This window comes from Vulpes vulpes, chromosome 4, assembly GCF_048418805.1.
Source record: "Vulpes vulpes isolate BD-2025 chromosome 4, VulVul3, whole genome shotgun sequence".
Lineage (NCBI taxonomy): Eukaryota > Metazoa > Chordata > Mammalia > Carnivora > Canidae > Vulpes > Vulpes vulpes.
The window spans coordinates 127415681-127421492 of NC_132783.1; the positions used below are offsets into that span (position 1 = coordinate 127415681).

The 5812-nt window shown below is 38.8% G+C and overlaps 1 long non-coding RNA gene across 1 annotated transcript; it reads left to right on the plus strand.

Moving 5' to 3' along the window:
• Window positions 1-2986: 2986 nt before the first annotated feature.
• On the plus strand, window positions 2987-4826 carry LOC140598470 (uncharacterized). Its single transcript, XR_012000895.1, has 2 exons — window positions 2987-4180; window positions 4639-4826. It is a non-coding gene; the product is annotated as an uncharacterized lncRNA (long non-coding RNA).
• Window positions 4827-5812: the final 986 nt, after the last annotated feature.

The window sequence follows — 5812 nt, forward strand, 5'->3', positions numbered from 1 at the left end:
GTTTTTCTAGGAATTTCCATTTTGAAAATATTAACAATGAGTCTGGCAACAAGTAGCAACCAATCAGAGTGGAGACCTTGGATGTGCCTGTCATTAACGCTTTGTGTCATTGCGGAAGGGCCAGGGTCCTGAGAGGGCTGAAATGACATGAGGCTTGAGCAGCAGCTCTTTACCAACTGGTACTAAGGCATTTAGTATTTTGGTGGTCACATCTGGCCATCCTGGTACACACTTGCCAAATATCAGCTTTGTCAACATCCACTTTTTTTTTTTAAAGATTTTATTTATTTATTCATGAAAGACACACACAGAGAGAGACAGAGACACAGGCAGAGGGAGAAGCAGGCTCCCCACAGGGGACCTGATGCGGGATCTGATGCCTGACTCGGTCCCAGGACCCCGGGATCACGCCCTGAGCCTAACCGAAGGCAGATGCTTAATCGCTGAGCTACCCAGGGGTCCCAACATCCCTCTTAAAACATAACTCCAGAGGCACCTGGGTGGCTCAGTGGTTAAGCCTCTGCCTTCAGCTCAGGGCTTGATCCTGGAGTCCTGAGCTCGAGTTCCGATCGGGCTCCCCATGGGGAGCCTGCTTCTCCCTCTGCTTGTGTGTGTCTCTGCCTCTTTCTCTGTGTCTCTCATGAATAAATAAATAAAATCTAAAAAAACAAACATGACTCCAGTTTGGAACACGATGCAGTAGACATAGTCTGAGGCACAGAGTTGAGAGTGGGACTGTGCCTGCTTGCAGACATCTGCGTCACCTAGTAGACTGTGTCTGGGGGTGAAACCAGTGTAGGAAATATTTTCAACTGGGGAGCCATGAAACCATTTTTATTGCACCTATTACAATTTTGCATTTGACGTATGAACCCGAATGCAGTTTCGTTTATCATTAGATTTACAGCTTATTTTTTCCTACTTTTTTGGACACTTGGGTTGGTCAGCAGCATGTGGTCCAGTCTCACAACTTTGTCCTATCTGTAGAGGATGGCTTTTATATGTTAATGTCTAATAAGGTTGCCGGAGGTAGGGCCAAGGAGACAACCCAGCCACACATTGCCAGAGACCTCTCTGTAGCAAGTGTTCAGTGCATTCACTCTGACTGTACTCAGAAATCCCTGGGAGAATTAAAAAAAAAATAAAGATATCAGACTTTACCCCAGACCTCTTGAAGTATCTTCTTCAGGGTATCCGTTTTTTTCAAAGCTCCCCAGGTAATTGTGCCACATGGTCAGGTTTAGGGACTGCCACTCTAATGTTTGCTCTCTAGGTATTATTTTCAAGCTTATGAATGCACTTGATGGATTTTTAGTCTTTTCGCTAAAGTTTGTCAAGCCTAATCCCTATAAAATCCCACTACTTCAAAAATGATATTACTGTTAATATCTTTTCTCACTTGGAGGTTTCACTTTCCTGTGAAGAAAATTTTTCTCATGATAAAATGGAAGCAATTAAGTGACTTGTTCATTTCAGCATGTTCTAGAATTTTTTTTCTCCCCTCTTCAAGTTCTCTGTTAAACCAATTTATTTTATTTTGGGACATTCTGAATCCCCAGCTTCCTTCTTTGAAAAATTCATCGACATAATTCCCCCCCAAAATTGTGTTCATCATGCTTTGTCTTTCACTGCTCTAACTGAATTGAGTGGGCTGATGGTATGTTGATTTTGTTTATCTTGTGTAGTTAGCAGACACTTAGAACCTATCATAGGACAGACACTTTTCTAACAGGTTTATGCATATTAATTTATTTAATTTTTATAACAGCTTATTAGGTGATATATTGCCTTTATTTCTCAGGAAACTAAAGCATAAGAAGTGAAGTAATTTGTTGCATGTTGTACATCTGGAGAGAATGGGTCTGGTTCCAGATTCATACCCTTAGCTACTAGCAAATATAAAAAATGATAGTAATAAATCATTTAAAATAGTAAATAATTAAATTCATCATAAAAAAGTGATTTTTAATATGATACTGTCTGTATTTGGTGGTGGTGGTGAGGAGTTTGATATAAGTGAACCCAAGCCAGAAGTGGCAGTGGTTACCATCTGGACTGTTCATTTTTCATTTACATAAATTTATAGGTTCTATCGAATTCCACATTGAAAACTCTCTATTTTATTTTATTTTTTAATTTTTGTTTTTTAAAGATTTTATTTATTTATTATTTATTCACGAGAGACACAGAAAGAGAGAGGCAGAGACACAGGCAGAGAGAGAAGCAGGCTCCATTCAAGGAACCCGATGTGGGACTCCAGGGTCACTCCCTGGGCCGAAGGCAGGTGCTCAACCACTAAGCCACCCAGGTGTCCCTAAAAATTCTCTATTTTAATAAATACCTTAGTTCTGTGATGTTTAAAATCTGTTTTGGAATGAATAAGGGGAATGCAAATATATAAATTTTATTCTTTGTGTCTCCAATATAATGCAAAAACAACTGACAGGGAACAATGTGGGCCTTCAGAAGGTAGCCTCTAACCTTGCCCTTAACTGTGTCTGTTTTCTAGCAGACTTAAGTTCACTTCTTTTATGTTCTTGTGAATTGGCTGTTCATTTATTCTTTTGTTCACTAAACAAATATTTTTTGAGAACTAGTCATACGTCTGCCCCTGGGAAGACAGTGACCAGAAAAATCTGGATTCCTGCCGTTATGGAGCTTAGACTCTAGTGGAAGAAAAGACATAATCAAGCAATCAAAATGTCATGCATAACTCTGCTGTGTATATTTTGTTCTATCCTAGAGATTATCACAGTGAATTATAAATATTGAATTAACAGCCTGTCTCTGTTCTAATTCTAATAGGTTTGAGGGAAGGCCCTAAGTTTCTTCTTTGTGTTCCTAGTGTTTGCTAATTCTGACATCTACTTATTGCTTACTTATGTGTTAAATCAGTGTGTGGATTCACGTTTTTCTAAATATGGATCTGAAATGACCAACCAATAGTAATTCCAATTTTGTCTTTATATTTCAGAATGTGGAAAGATGAGTCAATGAATGAGAAGATGATTTGGCTGATGTCTTTGGTGAACCACAATTAGAAATTTCACCATTTACTTAACATAAAGAATATGGAAGAGAGATGAAATTTCCTTTTTTAAAAAAAATATTTATTTATTTATTCCAGAGAGAGAGAAAGTGTGCACAGGTGGAAGGGGCAGAGGGAGAGAGAGAATCTCAAGCAGACTCCATGCCAAGCATGGAGTCCAACATGGGGCTTGACCCCTACAATTCTGAGATCATGACCTGAACCAAAACTAAGAATCGGACACCTAACCCACTGTACGACTCAGGCACCTCTGGAAGATAGATGAAATTTCTGGATAATCAGAGAGTCACTGAAGTTTTTGAGTTCATAAAGATATCAAAGATCACCTGACTCAACCTCCACATATTGTCAAAGAGGATCTTAAGGGCCAGAGGGGCTACCTCTGCCACCTAGCCATTAATGGAGCGACAGCTAGAAACTGGGCTCTGCATGGTCCTCTTTGAACAAAACAAAATGAAAAACTATGTAGTATTTGGTTTTTTAATTTAAAAAAGAAGAGTATGTGAGTTTATTTTCTCATCTCAGTTTACTGAAATTTTAGAATTTTATTTACCTATTGATTAATTGACTGAAATGGCCCCATATTCTTATTTAATGACAAAAGCAGATCTTGCTAGAATACACTATTCATGAAGATTATAATTATCTTGTCCATTCTAGTCTTCCTTCTTGAAAGGCTAGTTTAGAAGCTTGTAGATTAAATTATGGAGTTTGTGGTCAAGAGTTGCTGGATTCAAAGGCAGCTTGCACAGAGGGATTAAATAGGCAGGTTTAGATCTGCTTAAAGGAACAGCAAAACAGGCAACTGACTGTTTCCCTAGAAAATACATTGAGTGGGATTGTATATATGCAAATTCCAAGTCAGTGGAAAAGTGAAACTAAGCCATTCTGTTACATTTTCTTTAATCTGTAGAGCTTCTGTCTTTTCTGGAAATCCAGAGGAGATTGAATCTTAGAACCCTGCATTAAGTGATTTATGTACTTTAAATTATTTGTAGTGTGGTGAAATTACCAAGTCCTGGAACTGGAAAAGTTTGCAACCTTTCCTCATTGATTGGTTGATTGATACTTTACCCAAGAATATTTTGAGTGTATGTGTGCCTCTGAATTGTGCTTCATTAGAATACAAATGTGAGAACATTTTTTTAAATCTTTTTTTTTTAAGATTTATTTATTTATGATAGACAGAGTGAGTGAGAGAGAGAGAGAGAGAGAGAGAGAGAGAGAGGCAGAGACACAGGAGGAGGGAGAAGCAGGCTCCATGCCGGGAGCCTGACGCGGGACTCGATCCCGGGACTCCAGGATCGCACCCTAGGCCAAAGGCAGGCGCTAAACCGCTGAGCCACCCAGGGATCCCCCAAATGTGAGAACATTGACAAGACTTACAGTTTATTTGGCTCAGCAGCACGAAGAACTGCCAAGACGTAGCTCTTTCATTTTTATACTCTCCGATGTCATCAAAAAGCCTCTGAAACACAACTTTTTGTTAAAACTTAATACAGAAATATCATCTAGTGACATATAATTTTGGAAACAATTTCTGTGCTTTATTTTATATATTTTTTAAAAGATTTATTTATTTATTTCAGAGAAAGAGAATGGGGGAGGGGTAAAGGAAGAGGAAGAGAGAATCTCCATCAGGTGCCGGGCTGAGCGTGGACCCTGAGATCATGACCTGAGCTGAAACCAAGAGTTGGACACTTAACTGACTGAACCACCCAGGCCCCCTGTATTTCATTTTATATTCTTTGAGATAATGTTTATAAATCTTCCAAAAGACTACTGTGTTCTTAACATATGTCTTTCAAGTTTTGCGCTTCAATTCTGGTTTTTGGATATTAGATGATGAGATGCATATTCATCCAACTCAGGGTTTTATAAATTAGGACAGTGGTTCTCACATGTGATCTGAGGATCCTGAGCCTGTGAAGGATGGTGGTTGATCATTCAGAATTATCACAAAGGAGTTGCAATTTCATGAGTGCCCAAACATTGTCTCTGGTAAGAGAAATATATAAAATGGCACACATAAATAAACACATGCCAAAAATATGTAGATAGTGCTGAGATGAATATAGTGCAAGTGAATTTAAAAAAGATTCAATTAGTGGACACTTTTTGTCATAATGTATTTTTACAATCAATAATTATTAAATTTTTAAATACTATCACATGTGTTCTCAGACCATTTTGATATTTAAATAATTTGGTTTTCATTCTCAGAAAGACCAGAAGTCACTAAGAGAAACTATGTCCCTTAATAAGCTTTGTTGTTTCTTGGTGAAAAGTTCCAATCTTGCGTGTTCTCCGAGAATGTACCTGTCATCTGCTTCAACACTTTGGTTTCTGGCTTCTGTACTTTTTCTAATGCTGTTTTGTCTTTCCTTAGGCGAGGTCATAGAAGTTTCACACAAATTTCTTGTCATGCAGAGGTGAGATAATTGTTGTCTTGTTTATATCACATTTTCTGATTATTCTAAATATTTTCTGGCTTCTCTTGGCCCCAGCTACTCACTGGTCCTATAAGCTAAGTGAGTGAAGTCATGATTCCTTCCAGGGATTGACTTTGTAGCTTGGGACTTGGGGATGATTTCCTGTGATGTCACCTGGCCTGACTGCAGTGTCCTCAGCCTTTCACTCCAGTGCTAGATTCTCCTTGGCCCCGTTCCCCCCTCCCCGCACCTAGCAGTATCAAACTGTAGTCCACATACTCTCATTCCTTCCCTTCTCCTCCTCCTCCTCCTCCTCTTTCTTCTTCTTCTT